The sequence below is a fragment of the Ctenopharyngodon idella genome, chromosome 3, assembly GCF_019924925.1.
Source record: "Ctenopharyngodon idella isolate HZGC_01 chromosome 3, HZGC01, whole genome shotgun sequence".
Classification (NCBI taxonomy): domain Eukaryota; kingdom Metazoa; phylum Chordata; class Actinopteri; order Cypriniformes; family Xenocyprididae; genus Ctenopharyngodon; species Ctenopharyngodon idella.
In genome coordinates, this window is record NC_067222.1 from 6,854,824 (window position 1) to 6,879,310 (window position 24,487).

At 38.4% G+C, this 24,487-nt stretch overlaps 1 protein-coding gene across 1 annotated transcript in view; it reads right to left on the reverse strand.

Moving 5' to 3' along the window:
- The window catches only part of LOC127509705 (interferon-induced very large GTPase 1-like), a 322,431-nt gene that overhangs the window by 227,371 nt on the left and 70,573 nt on the right, over positions 1-24,487 (reverse strand). The gene's annotated exons all lie outside the window — the stretch shown is intronic.

Below are 24,487 nucleotides of genomic sequence, written 5' to 3' on the forward strand. Positions count from 1 at the left end.
CATACTGACAGAAAAACACAGAATTGTTGACATTTTTGCAGATTTATTAAAAAAGAAAAACTGAAATATCACATGGTCCTAAGTATTCAGACTCTTCCCAGATAGCACACATACATGTGGCCGATGTCGGCCCCAGAGCGGAACGTCGGGCTCATATCTGTAACATCTAATAAGGATCGGCCAGGCATAGGCGCGTGTCTTCAGTTAGTGCTCTATTTCCAGCTCGTCGGCTTTGGGTCGGATCACGACTGCAGGCCGATGCCGCGCTTATCTGTTTGCGCGTGACCATTCATCTCTGCAACCGACGAGAGAAATCGCGACTCCGGCGACATTTGTGGTTTTCAGGTAAGTTTTCACTTTAAGTGAATTAGAAAAATCTTTTGTTAATTCTGTGACACTTAAAAGTTACTAAGGCACTCGGTTTACTACAGGCAGTTTGTAATCACAATTTCTCAGAGGCGAAGGGCCAGATGAGCAGCGGAATGCTAGGTCAGCCCAGCTTGTTTAGCTCAGAAAAGTTTTTGTAAGTAGCCAAATTATCTACATATCTCGTCCTCCGCAAAATAAACGGATTAGGTCATAAACCGGTAATGGTAGATGTTTATTTATGTAAATGCTGCGTGACTTTGACGTGTTTTAATGGGCGCGGGCGTTTTGAACATTCAAACACTGGAGGAGTTACCATGGTAACGGGCGCCACAGCAGTAACGGACAAGCTGCAAAATCTCCGTCTTTCGCTGTTGTTTTCTCTGCTTTCGGGTGAGTTTAGTCCCCAAAATCACATAAATAATATAAAACTGTTCTGGATACGTTTCTTACCTGTAATTGACACGCTTCTGTCGAATATTTACTTTACTGAAATAGTTTATTTTCTTCGAAAAAGTTCGTTAGCATAACCGTTTTCAGAACTGTTTGGCTAATATACTGAGCTCTTATGAAAGTTTGCGTTTTTAATACATCTTTATGTTCAGAAGATAGGCTTTGATAGTTTTGTTAAGGTTTTGTTGGTAATTTGTCAATGGGTAATTGGAAGTGAGCTAATTTATTTAAACTGCTGTACTGACAACCCTTACAGGAAGCGCGAAAATCAAATGAAACGAAATGAAATGATCTTTCATGGTAAACAAATTACCTCGATTACATTTAATGTTTAATAATTTAATACCAATCACATTGAAGAAAAAATGTTCTGTGATTTCAGGAGTGAACAAATCTACAACACCGGAGGGGGAAGAGCTGCTGACAGGAGTAACTTTAGGAAACTCAGGTGAACTGAGAAAGCTCATTAAATAACTTCATACGCATTTTTTCCACAAAGGGTAACGGTATGGGGAACAATTCTCACTTTAAACTAGTTGCTTATTAGCTTGCATATTGGCTGTTTATTATTACTTATTAAGCTGATATTAATGCCTTATTCTGCATGAACTTATTCTACAACATCCCTAAATCCTACCTGATATCCACCCTTAATTGCTAACAGTAACTACCTTACTGTCTAAATTCTGTCATTTACTCACCCTCATGCTGTTCCACACCTGTAAGGCCTTCGTTAATCTTCGGAACACAAATTAAGATATTTTAGTTGAAATCCGATGGCTCCGTGAGGCCTTCATAGCCAGCAATGACATTTCCTCTCTCAAGATCTATAAAGGTACTAAAAACATTTTTAAATCAGTTCATGTGAGTACAGTGGTTCAATATTAATATTATAAAGCGACAAGAATATTTTTGGTGCACCAAAAAAAAAACAATAACGACTTATTTAGTGATGGCCGATTTCAAAACACTGCTTCATGAAGCATCGGAGCACAATGAGCACAGTGTATCGAATCTGCTGTTCGGAGCGCCAAAGTCACGTGATTTCAGCCGTTGGCAGTTTGACACGCGATCTGAATCATGATTCGATACGCTGATTCATAACGCTCCGATGCTTCCTGAAGCAGTGTTTTGAAATCGGCTATCACGTTATTTTGTTGTTGTTTTTTTTTGGCGCACCAAAAATATTCTCGTGGCTTTATAATATTAATATTGAACCACTGTACTCACATGAACTGATTTAAATATGTTTTTAGTACATTAATGGATCTTGAGAGAGGAAATGTCATTGCTGGCTGTCGGATTTTAACAAAAATTTCTTAATTTGTGTTCCAAAGATGAACGAAGGTCTTACGGGTGTGGAACGGCATGAGGGTGAGTAATAAATGACAGAATTTTCATTTTTGGGTGAACTAACCCTTTAACCCCTGGTTGTTACAGTGAGAGTGTCTGTGAAAAGCCTTTAGGGTAAAATAATCAGCGAAATGAGATTAGGTGACAAATAATGTTATGGTCATTAATATATTTTCTCTAGGTCTTTTTTGAGTTATTTATTTGTATGTATTTTTTACTGATACATTCTTAAATACATTTTACTAAATATTTGGTAACACTTTACAAGAAGTTTCATTAGTTAAACATTAATTAATTATTAACTAACATGAACGAACTATGAGCAATACATTTGTTGCTGTATTTACTAATCTTCGTTAACGTTAGTTAATGAAAATACAGTTGTTCATTGTTTGTTCATGTTAGTTCACAGTGCATTAACTAATGTTAACAAAATTTTAATAATGTATTAGTATCTAAGGTTAACTAATGGACCTTATTTTAAAGTGTTACCAAATACTTAAATACTTTAAATGCTGACTGGTTCAGGGGGTCAACAACTTTAGGCATTTAAGTTCTTTTTCACATAAATCTGGTCAGCTTACACACTGCTCATACTCAGCCTCTAAAATGTTTGAATTGAATCACCAATACAATATCAGGGGGTAAAGATGTCATTAGAGTTCTTACAGTTATGGCTGTGCTCTTGTTACCAGATGAGATGTGATCCCCAGCGTTTGGCGCTGAGATTCTTCAGGACAAAGGCCTTGATGCCATGAAGATGGTGAGTTTCCCCAATAGCTGCCACTACCCAGATCAAGAGACTGTATTATCTGTATTAGTTTGTTTTGATAGGTATATATGTTATGTGTCTTTTCTTTTTCATTACAGCCCATAACTGACAGGCTTTCCTGTGTAAACCATCATATTTATCCAAATGAGGTTTGTAAATGCATGAATTCTTTATATTTTATATTAATCATTAATTTTGAATAAAAATTACTTATAGAAGAAAATGTGACAAGGCCTCTCACAAAATGCCATATTAAAGGAATATTCAGAGTGCAAGTCAAAACTGTTTCTTTTGGGCAATATTATGCTACAAATATCGTCTATTGAGCTAAAGTTAAATTGAACCTGGAATGTTGATTTATGTTACCATGCAATACTTTGTAATGGGCATGTACAATGGATTTTGAACTCTACTATTTTTATTGCAGGGTCTCTGAGATCCCCAGCTGAAGGCATGAAGACATCAGATGCTGGCCTGGACAGATGTACCAACAGTACACCACACCGACCTCTGCTTTTGCATGGATGGCTGATTACTACCATGTTCTGTGAGGGTATTACTATAGCAAAACTGAGCACCTGTGACACTGGGATTTCTAGTTGTAAAGAATAATCACACAATGTTTTTTAGAAGTTGCAAACTTTTCTCTCTCTTTCTCTCTTACAAACAACACAACAGTTAAATCTTTTCAAATTCTTTTCTGGTGGTGCACAAGTCCTATTCTTTGAAACAGAAATTAAGATATTCATATGCTCACATTTAAGCTGCGGACACACTACTTTGAGCATGCAAAATTTCTTCAGACACTGTAACTGGCGTGATATGACGTCTGCAGAGTCTTTTTATAAACATGAATTCAACATTTAACAAATAGTATATTCAAAATATAAAAATATACAGTCTATTCGACTTTACTACATTTTTTTTTTTTTTTTTAATTTAGCCAAGAGGTCACACCTACATGTAGCGATTTTGTACTCTTTACACCTAGTCATGTGATGTGAATTTGCAGGTCAGAGTTCCAAACCAAACTTTTTGCATGAGCTTGCATTTCTGGTCTCCTGCATTTGTGTGCAAATGAATGGAGGTCAATGGAATGAAAAGCGTAGTGTGACCGCACCTTTATTCTACAGTTGCGGTACACCTGTATCAAAAGTGTGAAGTCATGGACAGATTTTATTTGTGAACTGATATGCGAGATCTCACATATAACACATCAGTATGTGACATCCCACTCAAACACGTGCTCTATCCAGTGATAAACATGTTCTTGTCGTTATTAATCAATCAGTAATCAGCACGGCACCACCCCGAAATTACCTTGCACTGTAGAATTATGGTTTTGGCAAGAAATGAAAAATAGCCAATTATTAATTATAAATGCTACTATTTTACAATTAATATTTAAGACTATGTTAGAGAGGGATAGAAGCCATTTTTATGGATGATAGGATTTTTTCATTACAGGGCATTTATTTGAATGATCAGCAAAAATTTGAGCCCATGAGTTTAATAATTTGAATTCATAGAATAAGATTAGTACAAATTTAACTGTTGTGTTTGTGAGAGAGAAAAGAAAACTACAAGTTTGCAGATCCTAATACATTTTCTCAGTGACTACTGAAATATTCTCTACAAATTCCACTGTCACAGGTGCTCAGTTTTGCTACAATAATACTATATATTATACAGCACATGCATAATTTGAGACAATATTCTGATTAAATTTCTATTATTCATTTTGTGTATAATCAATATATAAACAAGTGATATTTAATTGTTAACGAGGGATTGGCTGGACCCTGCTGACCCAATCAGTATTTCTCGTCCAATGGTCATACTTTAATTTTCCGGTTTCTCTAGTATTGCATCCTTCTCATGGGCATTTCATGACTTTTCAGTGTGGGTTAAACCTCTTTTTTGGCCCATAATATGTATTTTTTTAAAAAGTAATTAAAAATAGTTTTGTCTATGCTATTGAAATTGTGGGTTACATCTTTGTCACCTTTTTCACCCAAGGAGTTACATTCCTGATAATACAAGAGCGAGGAACTTACATTTTAATTACAAAGGAAAACCAATTCATCTGCTATATTCTTCTGTCCTCCACTTTCAAGGGTAAGATTTCTTTATAAACCATCTACCCACCCATATGTCTTTATTTTTTTGGAACACAAAAGGAGAGAGTCACTTAGTCTCAGTCACCATTAGAAAAACTGATAGTGAATTGCGACTGAGGCTGTCAGTCTCTTGATGTTCTGCCTTACATCTCCTTTAGTGCTCCAATAAAAATAACATGTTTGGTACAAAAGAACATGACCAGTTTTGTTCATGAGTAAATATTGCTTTTAATTTTTTAACGTGAGACTAATTTTCTGTATACCTCTGCGTGTACCTTCTCTATTGGTCATATTGACGGGTTGTATATAGGAGGATGTATGCCTTAAACATGCAGGCTATCTGTAACTGTATTTTGTAAATATTAAAACAATGTTAACGGAATGTGATGTGTGATTATTATATAAACATGCTCATTTATCTATTAGTATTAAGTATTTGAGATTTTCAAAAACGAAAATGTGTTAACTGTGTAAAACTTCAGCCCAACTGAAATCAACATCGTTTCAGCATGAGGTAAGCAAACGATCCGCGTCGATTTCCCGTTAGTTTTGAATGGCGTGTCTGACGTTGGTTTTTTGATGTCGTGAGAAACATCGATTCTAGGTTGATTCTGTGTCAGTGTGCTATCTGGGTGTAGCCTGAAAGGTTCAGCCTAAATAAATAAAGGCCCTAGAAAGCCCCTGCACAGCGGCCAGTATTTACAGCTTTGGATCGTCCACACATCGGCCGGAGAGCATTTGCGATCAGAGGCCGACGCCTCGGTGACATTTTCCCGATGAGCAAACGCTCCGTGAGCTACGTCCCGGCAATGGAACTTTGTCCATCGAGACAACATCGGCCCGACGTATGTGTGTTATCTGGGTTTGCTCAGTATTTAGTAGAAGCACCCTTTTGATCTAATACAGCCATGAGTCTTTTTGGGAAAGATGCAACAAGTTTTTCACACCTGGATTTGGGGATCCTCTGCCATTCCTCCTTGCAGATCCTCTCCAGTTCTGTCAGGTTGGATGGTAAACGTTGGTGGACAGCCATTTTTAGGTCTCTCCAGAGATGCTCAATTGGGTTTAAGTCAGGGCTCTGGCTGGGCCATTCAAGAACAGTCACAGAGTTGTGAAGCCACTCCTTCGTTATTTTAGCTGTGTGCTTAGGGTCATTGTCTTGTTGGAAGGTAAACCTTCGGCCCAGTCTGAGGTCCTGAGCACTCTGGAGAAGGTTTTCGTCCGGGATATCCCTGTACTTGGCCGCATTCATCTTTCCCTCGATTGCAACCAGTCGTCCTGTCCCTGCAGCTGAAAAACACCCCCACAGCATGATGCTGCCACCACCATGCTTCACTGTTGGGACTGTATTGGACAGGTGATGAGCAGTGCCTGGTTTTCTCCACACATACCGCTTAGAATTAAGGCCAAAAAGTTCTATCTTGGTCTCATCAGACCAGAGAATCTTATTTCTCACCATCTTGGAGTCCTTCAGGTGTTTTTTAGCAAACTCCATGCGGGCTTTCATGTGTCTTGCACTGAGGAGAGGCTTCCGTCGGGCCACTCTGCCATAAAGCCCCGACTGGTGGAGGACTGCAGTGATGGTTGACTTTCTACAACTTTCTCCCATCTCCCGACTGCATCTCTGGAGCTCAGCCACAGTGATCTTTGGGTTCTTCTTTACCTCTCTCACCAAGGCTCTTCTCCCGATAGCTCAGTTTGGCCGGACGGCCAGCTCTAGGAAGGGTTCTGGTCATCCCAAACGTCTTCCATTTAAGGATTATGGAGGCCACTGTGCTCTTAGGAACCTTAAGTGCAGCAGAATTTTTTTTTGTAACCTTGGCCAGATCTGTGCCTTGCCACAATTCTGTCTCTGAGCTCTTCAGGCAGTTCCTTTGACCTCATGATTCTCATTTGCTCTGACATGCACTGTGAGCTGTAAGATTTTATATAGACAGGTGTGTGGCTTTCCTAATCAAGTCCAATCAGTATAATCAAACACAGCTGGACTCAAATGAAGGTGTAGAACCATCTCAAGGATGATCAGAAGAAATGGACAGCACCTGAGTTAAATATATGAGTGTCATAGCAAAGGGTCTCAATACTTAGGACCATGTGATATTTCAGTTTTTCTTTTTTAATAAATCTGCAAAAATGTCAACAATTCTGTGTTTTTCTGTCAATATGGGGTGCTGTGTGTACATTAATGAGGAAAAAAAAATGAACTTAAATGATTTTAGCAAATGGCTGCAATATAACAAAGAGTGAAAAATTTAAGGGGGTCTAAATACTTTCCGTACCCACTGTATATGGGTAATTATTAAGATTAATACAACACTTTTACTTAAAAGTCACTATCAATAACCATTAAGTGTTTGTGATAACTTCTGACTGCGATCTAATGTGAATTTTGAATGTGAATATGTTGTTAGTAACATTTTAGAAGAACTTTATGGGGAAGAGACACAACTTCTGTGTGGCGTGAAGGAAAAATAACATAACTAGTAGTGTAACTAGTTACTGTTACCAGAAAGTAATAAGCAATAATATTACTTTTGAAAGGAGTAACAAGTAATAAATTATTAGGTCACTGCCACACAAGCATGCTCAGTTTACTAATTGTGCCACCATGCAGATGTGCACCACGCAAAAATGGGGTTACTTTGTGTTTTTTCTATACTGTTATGAGTAATACTATAAGCAAACAGATTTTCCATCAATGACAGCACAAATTATATGGATAAAAAGACTGTGAATCGTCGAGAAAAGTCTCAGGCATAAAGGCACAGTAAGTGGTGCGTGAAAATAAACTCGAAACAGCATGTATAGAACACGAAAGTGCATTAAACTTGAAGCTGTTGAAGAAATAAAGCCAGCAGGCAACATTAAATATGATTTTTGTTTCCCTTTTACCTGACATGATCTGTCATTAACGCTGCAGGACGCAATTGCTTTAACTGGCAAAACATTAGTTTTATTCTTGTGCACGCACTAAAGCACAGACAGTTCCAGTCATTGGTGGAAGAATGTGAACGTGCAGAACTGCTTGTGTTTCAGAGTGTGTGGATGGAATAAAACCATCCGTAACATTCCTCTGCCCATTGTCTCTGCCCGCTTCAATTCTCAATGTACTGCACAGCTGCTCCTTATGTAAAACGCAATGAAATGATTTGGCGGTTTGACGGTCTCCCATTACGCTGCGGATTTAAATGTGATGCATGAATTTAAATCATTTTACATTGTTACTTTTCATTCAGTTAATGTTTCTGAATTTTTTTGACACTTTAACTTTTTGTATAATTTTTGAAGACTGGTCAGGATAATTTTAATAATTTGTTTAATAATTCATAATATTTTGACAGCCCAAAGGGCTGCAGTCCACATTTCAAAGTGCAAAAGGACCATAAAGTACCATTAATGGGAAAAGTGTATTAGCACAGTAGGTGCATTGGGGTGTATTAGGAATACACTAAAGTAATAACACTTCTGATCAAGTATATGGATTTCTTTCACCATTTAAAAAAGACTGTTTGTTGTTTTCCTTATTTGTCATAATCACATATCTTTACTTTTGTAACTACTTTCTATATGTATGTAAAGCTGCTTTGCAACCATGTAAAATTGTGAAAAGCGCTATAGAAATAAATTTGAATTTAATTAAACAATACCTGATATTCAAAGTGTGGTTATCGAAAAGGTAAAGGTCATAATTATAAAACTTACTTCATGATTAGTAAACTATCAGTTTACCTAATTTCACTTGTAGTATAGTGTTAGTACAAACAAAATAACATAGTTGTAAACTGGTTGTGTACCCAGAGTCAAAAAAATGAATGACTGGAACTGTCTGTGCTTTAGTGCGTGCAGAAGAAAAAAACTAATGTATTGAGTGGTTAGGATAAAAAAGATAGAAGTGTTTCATCATAGGATAAAGGTCAGTGTTTCCCAATCATTAACTAGACTATGGCAGTCTGCCATAGTCTAATCTGTTCTGCCACAGTTTCATAGTGAACTAAAAATACACCGATCAGGCATAACATTATTACCACCTTCCTAATATTGTGTTGGTCCCCCTTTTGCTGCCAAAACAGCCCTGACCCGTTGAGGCATGGGGTCCACTAGACCCATGAAGGTATGCTGTGGTATCTGGCACCAAGATGTTATAGCAGCATCCCACAGATGCTCAATTGGATTGAGATCTGAGGAATTTGGAGGCCAAGTCAACACCTCAAACTCGTTGTCGTGCTCCTCAAACCATTCCTGAAGCATTTTTGCTTTGTGGCAGGGCGCATTATCCTGCTGAAAGAGGCCACAGACACCAGGAAATATCGTTTCCATGAAGGGGTGTACATGGTCTGCAACAATGCTTAGGTAGGTGGTACGTGTCAAAGTAACATCCACATGGATGACAGGACCCAAGGTTTCCCAGCAGAACATTGTCCAAAGCATCAAACTGCCTCTGCCGGCTTTCATTCTTCCCATAGTGCATCCTGGTGCCATGTGCTCCCTAGGTAAGAGCCGCACACGCACCCGGCCATTCATGTGATGTAAAAGAAAACGTGATTCATCAGACCAGGCCACCTTCTTCCATTGCTCCGTGGGCAAGTTATGATGTTCCCTTGCCCACTGTTGGTGCTTTCAGCGGTGGACAGGGGTCAGCATGGGCACCCTGACTGGTCTGCAGCTATGCAGCCCCATACGCAACAAACTGCGATGCACTGTGTATTCTGACACCTTTCTATCAGAACCAGCATTAACTTCTTGAGGAATTTGAGCTACAGTAGCTCGTCTGTTGGATCGGACCACACGGCCCAGCCTTCACTCCGCACGTGCATCAATGAGCCTTGGCCGCCCATGACCCTGTCGCCGGTTCACCACTGTTCCTTCCTTGGACCACTTTTGATAGATACTGACCACTGCAGACCGGGAACACCCCACATGAGCTGCAGTTTTGGAGATGTTCTGCCTTCACAATTTGGCCCTTGTCAAATTCACTCAAATCCTTGCACTTGCCCATTTTTCCTGCTTCTAACACATCAACTTTGAGGATAAAATGTTCACTTGCTGCCTAATATATCCCACCCACTAACTGGTGCCGTGATAAAGAAATAATCAGTGTTATTCACTTCACCTGTCGTAATGTTATGCCTGATTGGTGTATATTTGTGTATATTTAAACTCATAATAAACTAAAACATTTTTAACTCTTTCTTTCATCATTGTGCCTGTCCTAAAGAAGACAGATATCGGCAGCTTCAATGACTATAGGTCGGTAGCTCTCACCTCCACTGTGATGAAGTGTTTTGAGAGGACAGTGCTGAGACACATTAAATCAACATTCTCACCTGCACTGGATCAACATCAACACAACAGTCTCCGTGCTCTCAGCGTCACAGACATTAATATTTTAATTAATCACTGTCTGGCCATCTGGGATTTTGGTATGGAGATAAAGGTTATAATTATAATTTTTTGGTAGTATTACACCACATCATGTGTGTATATTAGCACCGTTTGTTGTTTTCTTGTGGTATGAGATAGAGCGTTTGGACCCGGAAGTGCTGCCGCGTGACGTCAGACTTAACAACCAAATAGGGAGGAGGTTGATGAACTCTCAGAATGGTGCATCAGTAACAACTTGTCACTCAATACCTCCAAGACAAAGGAGCTCATTATTAACTTTCATAAACAGGAGGAGGAAACTGCCCTCTTGTATATCAGGAGAGAAATGGTGGAGACGGTGACCACCTTTAAATTTCTTGGCACATAGACTGTCAACACACTTTCTCTGGTGAAGAAGCCATGGCTGTACTTTCTAAGGACACTAAGGAAAATCAATCTGTCCCAGCAGCTGCTTGTGTCTTTCTACCATTGCTCTGTCAAAAGCAAACTAACCTATGGCATCTTGGTGTAGTATGCTGGATGTACTGTGGCAGAGAGAAAAGCTCTGCATCAACTCGGCACAGAGAATCATCGGTCTACAGCTGCCTTCACATGAGAACGTTTACAGAACCAGATGCCTATGGCGTGCCAGAAATATAATAAAGGATTCTTCTCACCCTAGCAATCATCTATTAACTCTGCTGGCCTCCGGAAGGCGTTATCGGTCTCTTAGGACACGTATCTCCAAAATCCTGAACAGTTTCCACCCACGTGCCATCAAGGAACTCAATTCTAGTTAAAAAAAAAACAAAAAAAAAAACTGGAGGACTGTTTATTATAAGTTGTAACAAATAATCGGGTCGTGCAATAATAATGTTTTATTTAATATATTTTCTTATTGACTATATTTTACTATTTATACTTTTATACTTTTTTACTTTATGTTCTTCTTGTCTATGTTTGTCTGTATACATGTTTTTTTTTTTTTTGTGGATGTACCACTGAGAAGCACAAAATTCTGTTGGACACTTGTGCAATGACAATAAAATTCTTCTATTCAATTCTATTCTAAATCACATTATTTTCATATTTGCATAATTTCCAACATTTTTGTTGGAAGATGATTACCACATTTCACTAGATTTGTAATGAGACATGTCTATTTTTAAACAAACAGTACACGGCAGCAACAAACTCTCATCAGAGTTTGAGACCACACTCAAGAGTGTTAAATTGTTTAAATAAGAGTGTTAAATTAACACTGAAGCAGTGTTAAAGTTAATGAGATAATTAAGTGATTAATTGAGTGATGATTGACCATTATTGAAGACAACTGATTTTAATAAACAGAATCACTGATGGAGAAAATCACAAATTTAAGTCACCATTATGATGACCAGTGTTTCCTTTATTTGGGGTCTTGACCCACACATTTTTAATATTAGATTTTGTTTGGCTGCTGTAACTGAGTTATAACTTATCATATTGAAAAAGCTGGATCTTATGCTGTAGAATCACAGTGCTGCTGTAATCAATAAAGATTAGGCACTAAATGAGTTCAGTGATTCAGTTCAAATGATTATTATGTCAAACCACAACCAACACCACCTGATCATCTTTTCTCTTTGCTTCTCTTTAGCCAAACAAAATCTAATGTTAAAAATGTATGGGTCAAGAGCACAACTAAAGTTGTGACTTTCTCCTTCAGTGATTCTGCTTGTTAACATTAGGTGTCTTCAATAATGGTCAATTATCACTCAGTTAATCACTTAATTATCTCATTAACTTTAACACTGCTTCAGAGTTAATTTAACACTCTAATTTTAACACTTTAACAATATTGATTGTGGAGTCAAATAAACTCCCAGGAGAGTTAATTTGACACTGGGGTTTTTGCAGTGTAGTCTTCCAAAATAAAAGCTCAACCGCAGTTTGATCAGCTGTCTTTTTGTGTTGCATAGTGGTACAATATATACAACATATTAAAGCAGGATGGATTCTGATTGGCTGTCAGTGTTTTTATCATTCATCAGATGAAAAAAAAAATCATTCTGAAAGTGATTCCAAAAGTTTCTCTGTGCCGTTATTGTTATAGTTATGGTGTGGACTCTGCTATTCTTTAGAATAATGTTTAGAAATATATGGTTATAGTTATTGTCCTTAGTGTGAACGGGCCTTTAGACATTCTTGCTATACATCCCTGTTACTATCTTTTCTTTAACTAGCCATTTAAAATTATAGACATTAAAAATATACATTATAAATGCTGTGACTTGTACTTTAGACTTGTAGGAAGGCACTGAAGTGTAGGAATGACTGTAATTACCTTTATTCTCTGCCCCTGGGTTTTCTGCAATGCTGCAACAATTCCCTCAATGAGCAATAAATTTGTTATCTTATCTTATGTATCCAAACACTATGCTGTATGTGTTACAGTTTCTCTAATGTCATGTGATTTACTGGAAATAGGTATAAACCCAGATAACAAATTTTTGTTCAAGAATGTTTTCTCCCAACATTGAATTAAAAAAAAAAAATCTACAAATGTATAAATATATATTTTCTTCGTGCTAACCTTTTAAGAACATTATTAAACATTATTAATGATGTTGAACAAACATTACATTAACATACTGGAAGAATATTTGCTCATAACTTTGAGAGAACCTTGCCAGAATGTTAACTAAAGTTCTGAAAACTTTACCCATTAGCTGGGAATTGGGATATTAAATATGAATATGAATCTGATTATCTTAGACAAACTAAGGAAATCATTTAATTAAAGCAGTACATAATTATGACACATAGATCATTTTTTTTATTTTATTTTTTTTTAATGTTTTTTTAGTTCTGTTAGTCTGTTAGTGTCCTTATGGCAATAAATGCATGAAAGTGCCCACTCACTTTTGCCCAGGCCTGGCCAAAAATAAAATTCTGCCTATGATGGGCATTGGCTGTGTTCGAAATGGTACACTGAAAAAACTGTTGACATAAAAATTGCTTAATGTGGTAATGTAAATTAACCGGTTTGACTCAAAAATATAATTAGCCTATCATGTTTGAGTCAAACTGACTACATTAGGTTAGCTAATCTTAAGGGTTTAGGTAGCAATATATCTCCTTACAGAAACACCTACCACTTTTTACTGTGTAGAATACTTAGGTTATACATGGGTAAAAATAACTAATTAGAGCTGCGTTTTCCAAAACATCACAAATAATTCTCTTTTAAGGTTTATGGTAGATTTATGCCATTAGGTAAACAGGCTATATTTTTTAATATTTCATATGACTAACTCAACCCGGCCAGAATCAAAATTATAGTTTGAAGTTTTTGATCAGGGGTGGGGAACATTGATCCTGGAGAGTCATTGTCCTAGAGAGTTTAGCTCCAACCCTGAAAAAAAAAAAAAAAAAAAAAAAAAAACACTCACCTGCCTGTAAATTTTGTAATCCTGAAGACCTTGATTAGCTTCAGGTGTGTTTAATTAGGGTTGGAGGTACACTCTTTAGGACAATGGCCCTCCAGGATCAACGTTCACTACCCCTATTTTAGATACACTGTAAAACCTTGCTGTAAAAAAACAAAACAAACAAAAACAAAACAAAAAAACAACAAAAAAAATGACAGTAACTCTGACAGTAACATGCCATTTTCCATTAAAACAGTAATACACTGTAGAAAACAATGCATTCTGGGTGATATTTGTTGTTTTCGAGAAAGTAGTCTACAGGAATATATTGTGAATTAACAGCACTCAAAGTCGACACTCAGAGGCTGTGTTCCAAATCACACCCTTTAACCTTATTCACTATTCCCTACATTAGTTTACTAATATAGTCCACTTGAGTGAATGAAAAGAAGTGAGTGAAACACCTGCAGAATCACTGAAGGACAAGACCAGAAAAAAGAGAAGAGACGTGCAGAAACACATGTGTGAAACCAGTTTCATAGATGTACAGAAGATCTTGTTAAAAATTAACAGAGGGTGTAGATGATTTATTGAAAATAATAAAGTGTGTAATCACAATCGTGGTGATCAGTGTTTGCTTTAGTTGCTGATCTTATCGTCTGCCTATGCATATGAATCTCAACAATGGTGACAATCAAAAGTTTCATGTCGCAATGCAGTGTCCAATGTGCCAGTACAAAACTCCCAGCATGTACTCAGCATGAATGGTCTTTTTTATTGCCACCATTGTTAAGATTCGTGTGATTTATTTTTTTTTTATCTGTGTGTGTCTAACTGAAGTTGTAACTATTTTTTTGTGCACGATGTGTTTAAAAAATTATAACTGATTGCTGTTTGAACTCTTGCTGTTATTTTACAGTGGTGGTAATGTAAAATTTAAGCGTGTTAATAATGTTATTCTTTTGATAAAGGATTAAACACTGGATGAGATCAGTGAATCAGGAACATGAAGGTTATGTCATTAGCAATACATAATCAACATTTACTGATAATCTTTGTTTGTTTGTTTTTTGTTTGTTTTTGTTTTTTCAATAAACAATGTGTCTTATATACACAGTTAGAGTAGTCAGAGAAAGAAAATCTGATGTTATAAAATCCAGGTTCAAGAGCCCAACTAAAGTAAACACTGATAATTTTCAATTACAGTTTTTTTTTTTATTTTTTTTTATTTGCTTTGGTACTATTTTCACAACAAGGTGTATATTTTCAAAACTCTTAGTTCAAAACTCCAAACTGTAGCACTTGTAGCACAGCTAGTCATTCTTTCAAAACCTGATCTCATGCTTTCATTACAGTTGTACATATTTTCATTCTACATAATCACTGTTTCAAAACACAAGATCATTAATGAGAACATTTGGTTTAATCACTGAAACACAACAGTATGTTCTTCTTTCAGTTTAGTACTTTAAACAATCAGTTAACACAATAGCAAACATTGCAAGATACATGTTTCAAATCACCCTTGTTGCTGAAATAATTACACAGACTTTAAGATGCCACATTAGAAAATACACTTACATTACCTAAATTACATAATTGGCAATAATCCATAATGTTTGTAATAGTATTTATTCAGTGTATTATCAAAAGGTGTGAAGTACGACAGTCATGAGGTTTTGTGTAGAACAGAGTTTGCTGCCAATACAGTAAACGTTCTCACTGACACTGTACCATATGACTGAATCTATACTGTAGTTGATCTTTGCAAATGGGTGAGTTACAGTAATGACAGCCTCTGCCATGGTAATTACATGGCATACTATAATGTAAAATGATGCCATCTGTCCTTCTTCTAACGTGTCTCTGATCAACCTGATGTTATACAGTCATTGACTATTTATTTTCCCTTGTACTCTATCCTGCTCTATGTTCACAAATTTCAAATCCCTCTCTCTCTCTCTCTCTCTCTCTCTCTCTCTCTCTCTCTCTCTCTCACACACACACACTTTATACCTTATAATGTAAAAATAATTAATTACATTTGGTTATTCATATCGGAAATTGCACATAAGCTCTATAGAAACTATGCCTATATAATCAATACCAGTGCCCTAGTTATTGGCGATTCTATTACACGGAATGTGAAAATAGAGACACCAGCCACCATAGTCACATGTTTGCCGTGAGCCAGAGCGCCTGACATCAAAGCAAATTTAAAAGTGCTGGCTAATGCTAATCGTAAATACTCTAAGGTTATTATTCACGTCGGCACTAATGATGTTCGACTTCGCCAGTCGGAGATCACTAAAATTAACATTAAAGAGGTGTGTGAACTCGCAAGTACGATGTCAGACACTGTAATTTGCTCTGCCCCCCTTCCTCTTCGTTGGAGTGATGAGATACTTAGCAGACTATCATCACTCAATGGCAGGCTGTCTAAGTGGTGTCCGCAAAATAATATAGGGTTCATAGACAATTGGAAAAGTTTTTGGGGCAGACCTGACCTGTTGAAAAGAGATGGTATCCATCCCTCCTGGGAGGGTGCCGCTCTTCTCTCTAGTAATTTGGCACATAGTCTTAGAGCTGAAACATGGCAAACTGGGACCCAGGTCAGGAAGCAGACAGACTGGCCAAACCGACCGTCTGCTAGCTGCCTCACGTTACAGAAGTCAGATAATTCCCACTCATAGAAACTCTTTCATCTAGATATTATCACATAGAGACTGTGTCTGTACCCCGAATTAGTAAATACAAAAAACTCCCAAACTCATTTAAGGGTAAAAATTTAATTGATGTTCAACAAACAAAAAACAGATATAATACTGATGAACAAATGAAGAGTTCATTTGCAAAAACAGTTAACTCCATTTTTATTAATTCTCACAAATCAGGGTTTTTTTTTATTGTGCATTCCAAGTAATATCAATCAAACTGCAGTTGGGTTGTTTTGATTAAGTAATAATAACTCCAAAAAATACAGGTAAATTAAAAAATTAAAGTTCATTAATCATTTATATTTTTTTTATATATATATTTAAATATAAAAGTTTTTTTTTTAGCAAAAGCAGATAACTCCAACAGTCGTTTTTTTGGCAAAAGCAGATAACTCCACATTTCATGTTTCAGAGTTAAACAAAAACCAAGTAATTGCTATGTAATTGCATTTGCAAAACACACTCGAACACAGGAGTGCACACAAACGCGCACACACACTAACAGATTTACACACACACACACACACACTAACAGATCGGCACACACGTACACTCTCACACACAACACACACGCACGCAAAAAGGACAACCAAGGTGTCTGCATGTTAATCGTGTATGGTGTACAAGAACTTACAGGAGTCCAAATTATAAATCCTCGATCACTTTTAATCAGCTTTGACAAAATTTCCCTCAGCTAGCGCGTCTTTTTGAAGTGACTAGAAGCCTTGTCACCTGACCTGAATACTGTGCGCTGATTCGCTAAAACGGACTTATCGGTTTCTGTACACAAACAACAAGGGCGCTTGTCGGCTTCGGCTGTAAAACGTGAACTTGAGATGCCTGAGAGTGGACAATACCAGCTTTTCTGACAAAACGGATTTAGGATATAGAACGTGTTAAATGTGGAGAATAACGCACAGCATTTTTTTAAAATGACGTTTTGCCGTTTATCGGTTTTTGCAAATGAACTCTTCAAATGATAAAGCTTGGGTTGCTGAATATTAGATCTCTTTCTTCAAAAGCACTTACAGTTTTTACAGTTTTTTTTATTTATTTTTTTTTTTTTCATTTTATTTTTTTTTAATTGCTTTGGTGCAATTTTCACAAGCAATGTTTGTGTGTGTGTGTGTGTGTGTGTGTGAGAGAGAGAAAGAGAGAGAGATACAGAGAGATTTTAAACAGAAGAACAGAGCAGAACAGAGTACAAGGGAAAAGAAACTGTACAGTATAACATCAGATTGATCAGAGATCCATCAGAAGAAGGGAGACAGATGGTGTCATTTTACATTATAATATGTCATGTGAAACTGTAAACAGAGGCATTACCATGGTAGAGACTGCCACATTACTGTTACTCACCTTTATAAAGGTTGACTACAGTATAGATTCAGTCATATGGTACAGTGAGAACATTTACTGTATTGGCAGCAAACTCTGTTCTCCGCAGGCCATCGGGCAGTCAATGGCCAGCCTCGTTGTTTTAGAGCGCCATCTCTGGTTAAACTTGACAGAGATTAAGGAGATAGATAAGGTGGCCTTCCTCGACGCCCCTGTCTCTCCCGCCGGTCTCTTCAGACCCGCCGTAGAGGGCTTCACCGAGCGCTTCACCGCTGCACAGAAGTCATCCCAAGCTATGCGACACTTCCTGCCCAAGCGCTCCAGCTCAGCCACTGCCACGAGTCGCCCCAGGCCTGCGCCGACTCAGCAGCAGAGCAAACCAGCGCCCTCTGCCTCCCAGGGAGCAACGTCAGCGATCGCGCTCCTCTAAGCACCCGTCTTTCCCGCGACATCAGGGACCCTGACCTAGGATTACGCTGGACCCAACGCCTCCAAAGTCTTCCTGATCCTACAGGAAGGAACCACCCCCAAAGCTGCCTCGCTTAGTTCCCCCGCCACCCCGTTCATTTCCGGGTGTAGGGGACAAAATGTTTGTTATGCGCCCTGGGCCCACTGTTGTTGCACCCGCGCCAAACACTGTTCTCATGGCGAACAAAATAAAAGACATACATTTTCAAAGCTGGGTGTTGGGGATAATAAATCGAGGTTATTTGCTGCAGTTCGCCCGAAGACCCCCGCGCTTCAGCGGAGTGGTTCCCACTTTGGTAAAAGCAGACGACGCACATGTCCTTCGCACTGAAGTGATGGCTCTGTTGAAAAGGGAGCCAACTTCAACGAAAGCCCCGTGGCCGATCTCCTTGAGACAGGACCTCCTCTCTCAGGCGAACAGGACGATTTGGCACCCCCAGCCAGAAATCTGGGCCCTGCATCTGTGGTCCCTCGATGGGAGCCTGTAAACCTCCCCGGGGACGTGCTAAACACCATCTCTCAGGCTAGAGCCCCGTCTACTAGACGCCTCTACGCCCAGAAATGGTCAGACTTCGTCGACTGGTGTACAGCTCGAAACGAAGACTCCGTTGAGTGTGACATATCTCCAATACTGTCATTTCTCCAGGAGTGTCTGGACAAGGGTCTTACTCCTTCCATGCTCAAGGTGTACGTGGCAGCCATAGCAGCGTTTCATGCCCCTATTGCTGGCCAGTCAGTGGGACGAAACTTTTGAACCTCACTTTTTTGTGAGGTTCTAGGAGGCTAAATCCCCCCCGCCCGCTCACTCACAATACCCACCTGGGACCTCTCCACGGTCCTCAGAGCACTCAAAAGATCCCCCTTTGAACCACTGCGGTCAGAGCACAGTGGTTCAGAGCACAGATCATTAACCTCTCAGCGCTACCTCCATAGGCGGATGAGCGTGAGTTGGACTTACTCTGCCCAGTTGGAGCATTGAGGACCTACATTGAGCAGTCAAAGCCATTTCGGCAGTCTAACCAGCTCTTCGTCTGCTTTGGCGGCCGCACCAAAGGGCTTCCGGTCACAAAGCAGCGACTCTTGCATTGGATAATCGACGCCATTGCTCCATGTTACTCATATATGGGCCTCAATTGCCCCATAGGAGTACGAGCCCACTCCACTAGAGGTATGGCTTCCTCATGGGCCTGGTCTATGGTGTCTCTATCAAAGACATCTGTGAGGTGGCCGGCTGGTCCTCGCCGTCCACTTTTGTCAGGTTCTATAACTTGGACATTCCGGCGCTACACGCTCGGGTCCTTTCAGTATGATTTGACAGCCTCTAGTAGCCCTGTCAGTCATGCTCACTTTCTGAAGGGAGCCAGCTCCCTTCTTAGCATGTGTAACAGAAGGGTTCGATGGCTTCGGCCCCCTTACTTATCCTCTAGACCCCTCTGGTGTCCAAGATTCAAGGTTCCAAGGTTCAGTCGTTCCCTCCCATGGCACAGCGGGATTGTATTCGTTCCCCATACGCAGTATGAGTGAAGTATCGAAAGGGAACGTACTCGGTTACGAACGTAACCTCGGTTCACTCGGTTGCCGTGCCACTGGGCTGCACGACTCAGTGTCATTGCTTCAGTCGATTGACCTGAAATCCTATGGCGAAATGCTCGCTTATATAGCCAGACGCCCTACCCATTTTGGCGGGCCATAGGCGATGGTTCAAAAAGTTTTCCAGTTTGAACTAATGGCCGTGCAGTTACACTGCGTTATTGAAAAAGGCTTCAGTATCGAGGAAAAAAGGAGTTTTTCCTCATACGCAGTACTCCTTCCGTATCTCAGGGAACCAAGGTTACGTTCGTAACCGAGTACGTTATTATATCATGATATGTAGTTTTTCAGGCGAGAATGTACTGGTTTAAAGCTCAAATTTGTGGTTTATTGATAAAGATTGCGCCTGATTTGATCTGACGTTGTCGGAGTTGTGAGATCCAGGCGATCACCGGGCGCTCAGTGCTAATGTACCCAGCCGAGAGCAGCCTTACCTCGGCTAGTCCTTCTGACATTTGCCGCTGGCTCTGATGTCTCTGTATAGTGGTTAATATGTTTAATATTATTGAAATGTAAACGAAAAGAGGCAGGGTTGTTTAATATTTCGTTTTGTTATAAATACTATATATGCAGACATTGAAGATAATCAATGAACGCATTGCCTGAACCACATTTGTGAGGCTATTAATATGTTTTTGTTTGTTTGTTTTTTAAATAAAACGAAAAGAGGCAGAGTGGTGTTTTATAACACATTTCATTTTATTGTTGCCTAAAATATACAGAGATAACCGAAGCCAGAGCGCGCGTGACGTTATCAAGTACACTGCTGTGCCATTTGCAGAATCACCGTTCTTGCGTCCTCCTGTTCACGGGAGTTTGTTCTCCTGAGTCGAGCTTGCCAAGTCCTAACTACCAGACGCAAGTCCGAACTTTGCGAACTTGGTATTGAGAAACGCCTTAGGTGTTCTCTTGGCTCGTTTGTTGTGTTCCTTCGGCAAAGAGCAGTAATGCTGGCATTTTAAACTAATAATTTGTTTACCAAAGCAGTCAACATTTAACAATTAAAGACATGTTTACATGAATGTGGGATTTTTCAAGAGGTTATGTACAGTTATTAACAGTCTTTTTATTTTTGTCGTTAGCTATATGCTTCGATTAGCATTAGCTTGTGGACGAGCCTATTTTACATGTAAATGTGCCTTATATGTGTCTTTACATGTATGTTTATGGCTTGCTTTCAAGTCCATATATGTTTAATTATAAATAAAAATAAAAGAAATACAAATACTTTTTATCTTTGTTTTTTGTACCAGGGTGTAAAGGAATGACACTCTTAGTGTTTATTCATATATTAGTTAATGATTTGTAAGTGCATAATTGTGTCATGAAAACTTAAAAATTAACCTAAAACCATCCATACACTATATTCCTAGCTTTTAGAAGCCATACAATAGTTATTTGTGATGAACAGACAAAAATTTAATTATCCATTATTCTCTGAAAATCTTCCCTCGTGCTCAAATCTCATTCACGTTACTCAGATAAATAATATGACAGGTTTGACATTATGATGCTAGATGCCTTTTTTCTTATGCCTTAATCATTTGCATTTGAATATAAGGCATTTGAACTCTGAATTATAACTTCAACTTTTTTTTTTTTTTCTTTTTTTTTTAGATATTGTATGGCAGAAGAATTACAACACAACTCATAACACATGAGTTGTGGACTCGTATGATCATTTTTAGGATCTTTTCTTGGACATTTTTGGAGTTTAGAATATTTATCCATTTTTACATAAATTGATGCATTGAATTGAATGAGACTTGTACATAAGAATTGATTCATGAATGATTTACACATTTTGTTTCATGCAATGAAATTGAACGGTGACTGCATTATGCATGAGATCTGCTTTTGGGTTCCACAGACAAACAGGTTTGGAATGTCACAAGTCAGAACTTTACAACTATCACTTTACAGTTTTTCTCGATTGCTTACAGTTTTTTTCAACTGCTTACACACATTTTCAAAACTTTGCCTCTTTTTTTCAAAACTTTACACACAAATCCAAGAATTGCACACACAAAATGCAAAATGCCTCACATTTCTTGCAAAATGAAGCACTGCATTCAAAATATCACAAACACATCTCAAAAGCAAACATTTGTCTTACTTTTCAAACACATTTGCCATAATATTCTATTTTTGGATATATCATATACACACAGTTATTCAAAACCTAAAGCTCTTCTTTCATAAGCTGCTATGTACATTGCTGTACAAGATTGAAAGTAATTGGCAGAGAGATGTTGAAAAATTCGTGGTAAATAGGAAAGCAAGATTGAAACCAAACTATTTTTTTTTTTTTTACTGTAAGCATTTGTGGTTGTGAATACAGTATTGCACAGTACAGAATACAGTTTTTCTCGATTGCTTAAACACAATTCTTGAAACTATGCCTCATATTCTCAAAACAGTAAACACAAATCCATAACGTCTCACCCAATTCCCCAAACATCCTATTTTCAAGTCAAAATGAAGCTCAACACTCAAAACCATTCACTCTTGCTGAAAAAACAAACTTTGGCCTCAGACATCACACACAAGCCCTCAAAAACACACACACTACAACATGGTCTTACACACTGGTGAGATAAATTCAAAACAATACTACAAAAAACAAAAATAAAAACCAGTAATAAGTTGTCACTTGTGGTTCTCCCCCTCAAGGAACTTTTCACATGATGAACACTTGTATACATTTGCACATTTTTTATTCCTTAATGTACTGTACAGTACAATACACCAAACAACAAAAAAAATATTCTGCCCCAGCATCACATCTTTGGTCTGGGACAGGCCAGAGAATCTCGTCAACATCACAGGCTGCACTGGCCCTATCCAGGCAGCGGGGGTAAAATCCTTTTGCATGCCTGAGCCACCCCTGGCACACATCAACTGAAATGTCTAGTTAGGCTTCTTTCATTCCATCGTCTCTGTGTCCCACAAAAATAGAAGTACTGATTACTGTAACTGTAACACATCCTTTTTACAAAATGGAAGCAGACAGAAACTCTATCTGTATGTAAGGCAATTTGATGCATGTGTTGTAACAGAGTACAGCACTCAAATGTTACAGTAGATACACTGAGGTACACCTGCCTGTTTTCCTCCCTGAAGGTTCTTATGATCGAGGCAACGGTGAAGCAACTTAAGTTTGGCCCAGCCTCCCTCATAGTCATACCATGGACATGGTCAACTAGTGGCACGAATTTCATCTGAGACTCCTTGTCTCCTTGACCCTCGTCCTCCTCCTGTTCCTCTTCCTTCACCTCTTCCTCCACTCCTTACTGCTCTTGCTCATACTCTTCCTCCTTCTCCTCCTCTCTGGTGTCCTCGACCTTTTCAATCACGTCTCTCTGGGTCCATTGTTCCAAAACTGAATGAACTGGTTCTGATTGGTGTGTGATAAATTTTGACTCTTAGTGTTTCCACGTGGGTAACTGTGTGTTAATTGAGCTCAAGCTATGCTGACTTGAGTGAACAATATTGAATGCTAGTGCTTTCTAAATGACAACATGGTGTAGGCAATGAGAAATGAAGGGATTTGTGTGTAGAGATTTGCAGTGACAGTTCAACAAATCTGATTCATGTGTCAAAACAGGGGAATAGTGTTTATAATTTAGGGAATTGGGTGTGCTTTTTGATAAATGGTGTTATGGTTTTGAAATTTTAGTTCAAAAGCCTGGTTGTAGTGTTTGAGCAATCAAGAAAAACTGTAATAATGTTACTAACAGTAAATTTTGTACATTGCAGGGATCTTGGCCTAGTATGCTGAAACACAGGTTTAAACAGGAATTAAAATCCTCCTGTAGACCTAAAAACCATTGAAGTGCCTGGACCAGCCACCAGAAAAGAGGAAAAAGAAGCCTAGCAGAAAACAAAGCTGCTGCACCTTTTTACTTTTCTGACTAATTAATTACCTCAAATTTCCCTTGAGAAGATTTTATTATTGATTAAATTTTATGTTGCAGCGAGTAAAAGTGCGTTCACATTTGTGACATTCTGTGAAATAACGCATTATCAGCAATGTAGCAATGTATTATATGAAGCGGCTCACATAGGAGTCACTTTCAAGCAGCTTTCATTTGGTCAAATCTGGCGCATTTGAGTGACCAACCTGGACCCATAGTGAAATTTTTGACCACACACGAAATTAATGATTGTGTGGATTTCTATTGAAATTACTGGAATTCATTTGCCAAACAGCAGTAAATTTTACTGCACCTTAACTCTGTCATAAGGGAAAATGTTATCTGCTTGTTGTTACGTAAGGAATACTGTTTCCAGGTAGAAGCCTCTTCTCATTTCTAGTGAGAATAGATTTATGAGTTGATTCAAGTCAAACATTTAAGATAAGCTTTTCAAAAGTCATGGTGTACGTTACAGTCTCCCAGACTTCAATATTTTAATGATTCAAAAAAGCTGAATAACTGACCATCTGTGATTTTGGTATATAAAGGTTAGGATCATAATTTTCAAGAAGTATTACAGCACACTGAGTGTATATATAGCACCATTTGTTGTTTTCTT